This window comes from Gavialis gangeticus, unplaced genomic scaffold, assembly GCF_001723915.1.
Source record: "Gavialis gangeticus isolate Ggan-Ray unplaced genomic scaffold, GavGan_comp1, whole genome shotgun sequence".
NCBI lineage: Eukaryota > Metazoa > Chordata > Crocodylia > Gavialidae > Gavialis > Gavialis gangeticus.
This window is the reverse complement of record NW_017729030.1, coordinates 24,873,422-24,884,887: the sequence shown is the minus strand read 5'-3', so window position 1 is coordinate 24,884,887 and position 11,466 is coordinate 24,873,422. Positions and strand designations below refer to the sequence as shown.

The 11,466-nt window shown below is 41.0% G+C and overlaps 1 protein-coding gene across 1 annotated transcript in view; it reads left to right on the top strand.

The window, feature by feature from the left end:
• TNIP3 (TNFAIP3 interacting protein 3) overlaps nt 1–11,466 on the top strand; it is a 78,129-nt gene that overhangs the window by 9,611 nt on the left and 57,052 nt on the right. The window lies entirely within an intron of this gene.

Genomic DNA, 11,466 nt, shown 5'->3' with positions numbered 1-11,466 from the left:
GGGGGGGGGGAGGGAGGAGAGGAAGCTCTCCTTACTAATCAGTGCCCTGGGTAAGTTCCTATCCCTCTTCCCCAGCCCTAGTTGTACTATGGACTTTAAGAATCCCTTCAAACCCTGATCACTGCCCCTGTACTAGTTTGTCACTGATTATTGTCAATGATACATTTCTTAGACTCCTGGGGCACAGATCTTTTTGTATTCCACCTAAGTCTTTGAAGCTCTATGAGAAACATCTTACTTTTCATCTTCACTATGTTGTATGAGAACAGTCTCAGTGACTTTAAAGGGTGTTTAAGGGTTCAAGGAATGCATGGAAAACATGCATAATCATTTTCTAATTTGAAAAAAGCTCAGACTGCTGGCCAGGTGGCCAGTCCATATGTTGGCCAGATAGAATACTCATGCCCATGGTTTTTGATTTGCACAGGTAAACTAGATAAACTTTTTATCCATATACACCAAGGACTAAACTCAAAAGTGCTGTGGCAGGGGTTATGAATTAAACACATTACCTTAACTTAGACTCTTTTCTAATTACTGATGCTCCTTTTGCCTAGAACTGGACAAAAAGTGTGAGTTCTATTATGAAAAATTTTCCAGTGTCTGTAAACTTTTTTCCTATCACTCTTTTCCCACTGATATTTACTTAAACCCAATCTTCAAACCTACCATATACTAAATTAGTATAAATTGCCTATGGAGGAAAGAGGTTAAATCAAGGGTTCTGTAGACATAGTTATAGTGCTTATATCATGTGTATTTAGGGACGTCAAATGATTTAAAAAATTGATCACAATTATTTGTGTGATTTTTTAGAAAAATTAGTTGCAATGGATCACGATTTTAATCAGCTAAAAACTCAAAATTATGCAAAATTAAGCAGGTACTTTGTATGGTTGTGGGGTATGTGTGTGGGGGGGGAATTTGTGAAGGTATGGAGGGCTGTGGCTGTGTGTGGGGGAGGGTTGGCGCCCAGGGAGGTGGGGGTCCCCGCCTGCCCTGGAAGGATGTGGGTAGTGTGGGTCAGGAGTAAGGGGCAGCAGCTGGGACATGAGGGCTGTGGGTTGGGAGTGAGGGCACCCGCATGGTCTGTGGGATGGGGTATTGTGAGTCGGGTGTGAGGGGCAGTAGCAGGGTTGGGACTGGGGGGCTGTGGCTTGTGAGTGAGGGCATGGGCATATCACTGCTCCTTCCCCACCACAGGTGTCCTCTTACCTTTTTTTTTATTTTATTTTTAAAACAAAATAACCCTACAGGAATGCATACCAGTGACATGTAGGTAAGTTCCCAGCAGGTAAGTTCATGGTGGGGAAGGGGCAGGAGGGCAGATTGAGGCCCCCATGGTGAGGGAGTAAGTGGGACCTTGGGGCCTGGGTGGGAAGCAGGATGGAGCTGTGGGTGGGTCATCCAGGGGCACTGGGAGGGGTATGGCTCCCCACCCCTGAGATTCCTCCATGGAATGGAGGTAGGCTGCCTACTGCAGGCTGGGGCTCTGTGCCCTGCTGCTTTTGCCCTGGGAGCTGCACATTGGCTATGCCACACATCCCCTGCCTTCCTGATGGCAGGAAGCACAACATGGTGCCATGCAGCTCCCAGGGCAAAAGCAGCAGGGCTCAGAGCACCAGCCTGCAGTGGGCAGCCTGCCTCTTCCCCACACAAATCCAGGGGACAAATGCTAACATGCTCCCCTCAGGGATGCACACAGCAGCTGGGAGCTCCACCCCTCCCACACCCCTGGATGAGCCACCCATTGCTCTGTCCCATGACCTGCTTCAGCCCCAGGGCCCCATTTGCCTCTGCCCCACTCTCTCCCTCACTGTGCAGGGCTTGATCTGCCCTGCTTTCCTTTCCCTCTTTCCCCAACCCCCCCTTCCCCACCGCAGACTTACCTGCTTGGTGCTTCTTTACAAACTGCCAGACTGAGTTTTCCTGGCCACATGCATGTTTCAGCTGCTCATTTGTGCATCTGTATGCACTCTCCCCCTGCCCCTCACCTTCCTACTACAGTCGCCTGAAGCCTGTGCCTGGGCTGCCCTGTGGTTCTATGCATTGCCACTACTGCCCTGCTGGGCAGTCTGGAGGCAGCAGTGATGGCAGCAGAGGCACAGGCTCAGGCTCCAAAACCACATGCATGATTAATGCATTAAAAAATTTAACAGAAAAGCCAATTAATGCATTTATTGTAAATATTAATGTTGATTGACAGCCCTCTTATATATACATGCATAAGAGGCAAGGATTTCTTGTCATATGTTTTATTGGACTAGCTGTTTTGTTGGGAGAGCTGTTGGGCAAACTTTTGGGCATCCTCAGGTTGCTGTTCCTCAGGTTGCTTGATGCCTGAAAGCTTGTTCAACAGTTCCCCCAGCTATACAGTTGATTCAATAGAAGATATCACAAGAAATCCTAAAACCTCATCTCTTATACATTTCCTAGCCTATCACAGCTACAACAAAATTTCAGTCCTACTATAACATGAAATACATGCGCGCACATACATGGATATAGGGCCTGTTGTATTTATATAGCATAGTAGACTTTGAGTATAAAATAACCTAAACCTTATTCATTACCTTTGAAATTGAGTTTTATTATCATAATACACAGAAAAATCATTATGCCTTATTGCTTGTGGGGGGAAGGGGGTGATGAGGGAAGACGGGGCTTGCAACTTGTTCTTGGTGACATTGTAAATAACTTGGTCTAGGTAACTTGTTCTAGCTGACACAGGAAGTTAAAAGACAGACTTGAACTTTGTCCCCTCCTATTGCCATAAGAATCTTCTCCCTCCCTAAAGTTTACATATTAAATTATAATTATAAACATCTATTTTTACATATTCAGCAAAACATTACTCATACTGAACTATTCAGTTTTTTGCATTTACATAGGAATGGAAGACTGGCTTAGATATCAAGAAGAAGTGTAGTGGGTGGCTATCAATAATTGGTAACAGATTAAAAAATTACAGAAGCTACGTTCACAAAATGAAAAGGATATTCCTGAGCAAATGGATCATAGCAGTTTGCCACTGGATATTATAAAAAAGAAAACGCTGATTTATCAAAATAAATACAAGGTGATATATACCAAATTTCCAGGTCTCCTTAATGTTTCTCATTCTTGCATATTTCTATTTGGCACTTTTGCTTTACAGCCTTTCTGCTCCATAGTATCATTATGCATGGTATTTACCTCCCAAGGGCCAGACTTTGCAGACATTTAGATATATGAGCCACTATATTTGTGTGATTAATCCCTCTGGAATCAACAAAGAAAAATGAATGAAGAAAAGCCTGAAGCAGAACCTTTGCACTGTGCCACACCTACCCTGATGAAACCAAATCTCTTATCCTGTGCCCATACAGCTATGATCCATCTACTGAGGAACATACTTTTACCTGATCACATGTACATACAAGAGCATTTCAAGTTTCTGAATGAACATTCATACAGACATCAAAAAGTTGGGTTTGACGCACACATTTTTATGAAAGAAGATTCCCTCCTTACGTATTTTTTCTGTGCGGTTTGAGTATGAATGCCAGAGATAAAGTGCAGACAGGCAGTCACACACTCTTTGCTTTTTAAGGATTGATTTTATTCCCCAGCTGGAATGACCCTACTGTAATACATCAGAGTTGGAATACCAGGTAGCACTATATGGTATTCTTTAATTGTAGTGTCTTTTCTTATCAGCATATTAATATTTTTATTAATATTTTAAACACTTGCTCCTATGGATATCACATCTATAGGATGTGTTACAATATATCTGTAGAAGTAAAATATTCATATTAAAATACTTATTCAAAATAAAAGTGTTAAAAGTATTTTGGTGAAGGAACAATACATTTCAAAAAAACCCAAACAACTAGTCACAAGCTACCATTTTTTTAATTTAAACAATCTTAGAGTAAATATGATTTATGCAGTTCTGCTATTGAACATTATTATTCTACAAGAGAAATCTGACTGTAAGCACAAGATGAATTAGGAGTCATAAATTTAAATTTATGGGGGGTTTTTTATTGTACTTGATGTCTTTATCATCAAAAAGAGATTGTCTATTATCTAGCCAAACACTTAAAAGGCCTTTCATTTAATTTCTTAACTAATGAATGGCCAAGATTTTCAAAAGCTGCTTATGATTTTAAGTACCTGTAAGTGCTCTATTTATAATACTTAGCAAGGCCTAGCTTTCAGACAGTGAGGGCTCAGCACTTTCTAAAAATTAAGGTCTTTCACCATATCATTAAGGATTTTGCCAGATAGTTTTGAAAATCTTGGCCAACTTTGTTAAATATTTTTCTTTAAACATGATTTGTATTAAGCTAAACTTTATACTTAAATTACAGTAGTGTAGGCAATAATAAACATAAATGATGATTTTGTACAATCTTAACGTGTCTAGATATGTACAAGGCATAGATAATGAAGCAAGGGAAAGGAAAGGTATATGATAGGTTATATCTCAGTACTTGTTTAATAAGGAAAATACATGGTGATTGTGAATCAGACATTAGAGAGAGTGCTATATAGAGTCAACGAATGCATCTCTCTGGTGCAGGATTGATCCTTACTGCGAGCATCTACACACTACACTGAGTAGTAGCTGAATAACACCGCACAGTACTGTCACAGCATGGACAGTGCTAATCACTTAAAAGACATTTGGTGGCACTACTGTGTGGTAACTCTGATTACTGCACATTTATTAGAACTTGCTAATACAAGTACTAAATAAATGTGCAGTAATGACTGCACAGTAGTCTCATGTAGGTATGCCCACTGTCTCATGTAGGTATGCCCACTGTCTTTTTTCATAGTTTGATCAGTCAGGTTTCAAAAGGGTATCCTTTATATGAATATTAAAGTTACAGTGGAACAAAATGGTTTGTGTAGATAAAAGACAACATATATGATACATACATGTAAATAGAAAAAAAAAAAGATAACCTGAAGGTGAAAATCAGGTTTTCAAGAAATATGAAACCACTTTCAGTATTCTGAAAAGGGGAATAAACATTCTTGGTTATTAGTTTTGCAATAGCTAACTGAAGGGGAAGTCTTTATGTTAATTCCACATAATTCACTGAGGCCACACAGTTTCTCAGTTCAGTTTCCCATTGCTTTCCAGACTGTTTTCAAACAAACACAAAAATTAAATTATATTGATGTAAGTTGGCTGCCCCCATTGTATATCAGAATCCAACAGCAGGGCTTGCTGTTCTTGTTGGGGGAGAGAGAATGAATATATGCAGGAGAAGGAGAAAGTCTGAAAAGACATGGGGGGAGGGGAAGAGGTGTAATAGAAATGAAATAATAAAAAGTTCAGTTACATTAAAGGAGAAAAGCTGGGCTCTTGTCCTAAAACCTGTGAAGAGCATGAGTGTTATTGGGAACTCCATCCATCTGTTTACTTTAGAATATAAAAAGCAACATGAGTTTCCTGCAGATTTTGATGTGGCTTTATATGGTCATGAAAATTGCAGAAGTAACCGATGAAGTCCTGTTAGGTCATCAAATCTGCACCCTCCCCATGCAATATTGTGGAGTATATTCTCAGAGTACCCTATTCAAGATAACTGTCCATTTAAGGAGTAGGAATAAAATAAACAGAGGTGAGGTCACAAGCAAGTTGTTAAATTGCAATTACAGTTTTTGCTGAGCAGATTAGCATTGTTTTTGCTACCTTTAAAAAAAAAGAAAAAGCTTGAGTTCAAAGTGCCCCACTGCCAGTTTTCAGTGCGGGGGCGATGATGCACATGATGCTAGAGTCTGCTGGAGTGGGTTAATTTCCACGCTCCAGCAGACTCGATTAATCAAGTCTGAATTTCCAGCATGTTGGAGCAGGCTCCCTGCATGTGTATAGGAGCCCTTAGTTTAATTTGTTTCCAGATAGGATTTATTTTCTTTTCTCCTACAAGAAAATAAGCTGAAGTGTAAGGACAGCAGAATTCACTGAAGAAAGTTTGCTTGGTCCACCCACTGTTCTGAGGCTATATTAGAAGTAACCACAGAAACGCTAGGTCTCTTGAAGCAAGGGAGAGAACGGTGCCTGACATGGTTAGTATGTTGTCATATCTTGGTTAAAATCCCTGTGGGAGAGAGCGATGTTTCAGATCAAGAAAGTGAAAGGAAGTCTTAGTGATGTCTGTCCTGTGTGCATGGGGTTTCTGAATTCTGAGTCTTGGTAACCTCTTTGACAGTCATTTTGTTGTTAGCTGAGTTTGCTGAATACTTGAACAAAATAGAGGAAGAAAATATTTAAAAACTAATATTAATGCTGGTCAATGAACTTGATGAATAATAAATATATAGACATGTACAGAAACACTGGTTTGTGGAACCTTTCTATTTCATTGTCTGAATGATAAATGTAAGCTCTCAAATTATATGGATGTGGATATAACCTTTCGAATGAGACTATTAGTGGTGAGGCAGAGGAAGCTCAGACTCTCTCTCCTTTTGTTCTCTAGTATGAGTCTCTCCTTCCTCATGCTGCTCCTCAGCCCTTTTAAGAAGACTCCTTCTCTTTGGGATCATCTGCTTGTCCCATTGCAGAACAGCAACAGACCTTACCTTCCCATTCTATCTGTAGACAGATAGGGCCACTTACTTTACCTTGGTTCAGGGATTTAAAGAACCCTGAAGAACTAAAGTGTCTGCCCTTACCTGATTATGGAATTTCAGACTTTTGAGGGATTGGGCAATTTTTCTAAATGAGATCTTTAAAATATTCTTTCTCAGCCACCTTGGAGTTCTGGATTGGTCTCCCCTGACTAAGATAGGTGTTTTATATGACTTCCGCTCTGGAATTTATGAATTTCTCAATACCTTTCTCTATTTGGTATATTGTGTCACCACTTCTGATGATACCCAGCCTGACGCATAGCTCAGGTACTGGCAGAAGATAGCACTGATTTAACTCTCTCACACACACACAGACACACACACACTTTTTCAAAATTGTTTACCTTTTCATCAAATCTGGAAACTAGGGCTAAGTCTGTAGCAAGTCAAAACCCACAAAGAAGTTTTCAGCAAAACCTTTTTTTCTTTTGGTTGATATGCATAATTTTCACCAAAAAATGTTTAATTAAAATAATGAAATTTGAAAGATTTTGGCCAGATCTAGCAGAAGAGTTGGTGGAGAGAGGTAGGATCAGTTAGGACCTAATGTTGCCATAGGCCCCCACTGGTGGATGAACCCTCATCCTGTCAGTAGACTCCAGCAGCCTCATCAAGCCTTAAAATGGGAGATGTTCATTAAGTTGTTATGAGCTGAGTTTAGTCAGTATATTACTGTTTGCCCAGCTTTTAAGGAATTTTTGTGACCTAATTGATGCAAACTCCAATATGTTCATCCTTGTTCTAACAAAACAATAACCTGAGAAACAGTCATGCACTTTGAATTGGGAATCATTTAGTTGCTGCCTTATCAGCATGCAGTACGTTTATCACCAGTTCATGAGTTCAGCATATGTATAACACATATAAAGGCAGAGCTTGTTTCCATGAGCCTACAAGAGTATGCAAGAGTGTAACAGATTTGACATGATGCACTGGGAGATTATAAAAAGAATGATTTGTGTCTGGGGATACCACCCCTCCTTCATCAAGTGATCTATTTCTTGCCTTGAATAACTCAACAATTTTTAGCTGGAAAAAATATTTTTTTCTACTCTCCACAGGCAACCAGCACAATGCCACAGTTACCTTTTTTCATGTCCTGAGGATGAATGCCATATAAGTATCTCAGAAAGAAAGATGGGTAAATCATGAGCATATGAGATATGTGGTTTACACCCTGACCTGTCCCTGACTCATTGTGTGACTGTGGGCAGTCAATCACTATTTCCCTATGTGTAAAATGAGGATATTACCCACTTTTGTAAAGCACTTTGAGGTCCTTTGATAAAAAATGCTAATCAGTTGCAAAGTTGGAGGTTTTCATGCTTATACAACAAATATGTTACACTGTTCTGCCTGCTTCACTTAGAGGCTACTGTGGTGTTTCTTCTTTCCACAGAACAGGAATTTCACAATTAAACTGTTGGCTTTTACAGCTCTGTTGTAACATTTTCACAAGTTGTCTGCAGCCTATTCCTCTGTCTGAGGGATGACTTTCCCATAAGTAGAAGACTCTTATTAGGTAGTAAGGCCATGCATTTTTTCCCCTTCTCATGATTTCAGGATACTTTTATTATTTAATAATATATTAACCTTGTCAGATTTTCAGGTGACCTATTGTTATTAGTCATGACAGGCAAGTGGTTTCATTACTAAACTGCTGCTGTATTTGGACTGGGTTGATAACAGTGTGACAAACAAAGAGGTTTCTGTGTAATCTCTTCTTGGAAACTGAGTAGGTTATATCTGCTGACTGCATGTGTGTGTGCTTGTATGTGCTTGCACATGTGTCTATGTGGGACTTGCCTTAATTCCAAAATGGTGTACAGTGTTTGGACAGATCAGTAATATTTATGTGTACTGTAATTTCTTGTGATGTTTCTGTGAAAATGGTATTTTTAGCCTGATTTTTTTTTTTTTTTTACCAACTGCCTCCCACCCCCACCATATCTGTGACATTATGCCTATCCTCAGTGCAGGGCCTAATCCTGCTTTCTTTGTTTGGAGGGGCTAATACAACTAAGAGGAGACAGGATTTGGTCCAAAACGGTAACCTACGGTTTGTGATTCCTGTCTCTCCATCTCTGGCTGCGCCAGGCAACTAAGATATTGAGGGGGGAGATGGGAGGTGGGCAGCCATACGGGCTCAACTTAACAAACCACAAAACCTTGGGGTAGTAGAGGGAATGCTGCATTCTGAAACTGCCATCCCTTGGTTTAATTAAATGTTGTGGCTGCCAAACTTTTTTTGTCTGCATAATAAAGTTGCAGCCCATTCTGGACCTTTGACCCAAGCCCAAGGGGCTGCTTATTTTCACAGATGCTGTGCCACTCTGCTGCAGTGGAGCCTGTGCCCATAGTGACCTCCACTAGTGGGCTGCCCCACTCCATTCTGAACACTTCCACCCCCTTCCAGGACTGGCCTGGAGCCTCTTTGAGGCCCTGCACCTATGCTGGTGACCGCCAGCAGCTGGGGATAGTGAAATAGCCCTGGAAGGTGGGTGTAGTCAGTGCTGGCCCTGGCATTGGGTCTTGGGCAGCCTGGACCCCCTCCCCTTCCCCAGTGCTGCTCCCCAGAATGCGCCCCCACAGGACACCTTCCTGGCTCCTTGGGCCAGGTCAATGGCCCACATACCATATCTCCTGTTCTGGGGCTCCCCCACACCCTAGCATCTCCTAATCAACGTGCAGTATAGAACATTGTTCCATGGCCACCATCCAGGTAACCCTGTCATGGGACCCTTGGGCATGTCATCCCAGGGAGGAGTCCCTGGACTGGGGCTCTCCATGGTGGGTAGCAGCCTGCCACACCACTCTGGCCCAGGACAAGAACAGTCTTCCTATGGGAGGTAGCACTGACACCACGCAGGGGTGTCATAGCTGGATCCCAAGCAGTCTTTGACATTATGTATAAACTCCCTCTTCTGGCACCGTAACTCTTTCAGCTCCATTGTGGCATGGGTGGCCTCTCAGACAGCAGGTTGACATTTGCAGCACGTTCCTGGACCTGGACAACTCATTTAAAACCATAGTTCTTGCCTTCCAGCTGATCAGCAGCTTTGCTTCCTGCAAAGCACCATGAGTTACAGCAGGCAGCTGCATGTCCGTCAGCACCCTGTAATTGCAATTCTAAGAATTACTACTTGGGCAAAAAGTTAAGGAAACGCAACAATTTACATGATGCCTGTCATTCTGTATTTTTGGGATCTAGTGTGTCGGTGATCATATATCCAAGACCACATGATAAAAATGTACTGCTGAGACTATTCTAAAATTTTCACCAGTACAGCATCTCTCTGTAACTATGAGCCTGAATCTTAGTCTAAAAATAAATTGCATAAATTTATAGATGTTAGGGTTGGAAGGGACCTCAGTAAGACATTGAGTCTGATCCCCTGCCCTGGACAGCAAAGAGCGCTGTGGTCAGACAACCCCAGCTAGGTGCTTGTCCAGTTTCCTCTTGAAGACCCCCGGAGTAGGGGAGAGCACCACCTCCATTGGAAGCCCATTCCAGGTTCTGGCAACCCTGACTGTGAAGAAGCTCTTTCTAATGTCCAACCTAAATCTGCTCTTTGTCAGTTTGTGGCCATTGTTCCTAGTTACTCCAGGGCATGCCCTAGTAAATAGAGCATCTCCTATTCTCTCCATGCACACACACACGAAGGGAGAAAAGTGTACATAAAGTGCATTTGCTTTTTGTGGAAGCTTCATTTCAGCCAAGTGGAGATTGAGCTTCTCTAATACAGAAATTGTTTACTTATAATTTACCAAGCAGACATCTGGAGTCAGTGTTGCAACAAATCATTTTAGACGTATTTCTTTTCTGATTAAATTTACAGGTTTTGTACAAGGAGTTATGTTCTTTTCAATCAAATTTTATGTTATAACTTTTCATTGATTCCTTGTGAGAAATTTGGATATCTTCCCACATCTCAAGTATATAAGTCCTTTAATGTTTTTTTTTCAATCCACCATTATTCTGAATGTGATTATTTTAATGGTCATATTTTGTATTTTCCTGGTGCTCCATGCACATCTTACAATTCTGTAATTTAGAGAACTTTTTATAGTACTATAAACTGACAATGCTCTTAAACATGGCAGATGTGCAGTGTTTCGGGTGGAGGGAGCAGGGGCAGTCCTCTGAGTCTCCCTGCACTTTCCATGCTAGGAGGCAGGGGGTGCTTCACAGCCTCCTGGGGCTTCTCCCCTGGTCAGAACTTTGATCAGTGTACAGAAGTTATTTAAAGCACTGTAGGCTGCTAAAGTACTATAAAATACACCGTTTCAAATGTAATATCCCATTTAACAAGGGTGCATTTTTAAAGTACCCATTTTAAACTGCTGTAAAGCAGTACACTTCTGTTAAATCATGGCAATAAATAAAGAGCTTTAAATGGCAAAAAAGCAGCTTCTGTACACACCATTCCATTCTAGGATGTGAAATCCCCAGAGAAACATTTAGCTCATATCTGAGGGTACTTAAGTACTGTTATCCCCTTTTCAGATGGGAAAGAAACTATGGCATAGAGGTTGAGGCCAGTATGTACAAACTTGTGCATATCAAGTTAGGCATCTCAATTCACATTTAGATATCCAAACAAGTCCCCAAAACTTGGAAGTAAGGAAAAAGGCAAGAAGAAAATCCACCTTTTTGTGTAGTTTTTCCCTGGTATAGGACTATATTTCAAGAAAAGCAAGCTTGGCTTACCAAAGCTTAAAACAGTTAACCACAATGCATGTTTCATTGTATATATTGCTTTTTGTATAGGAGTTTCCTTAACATTGTATATTTTTTTTTTTTTTTTTTTTTTACAAGCATGGTTGGTA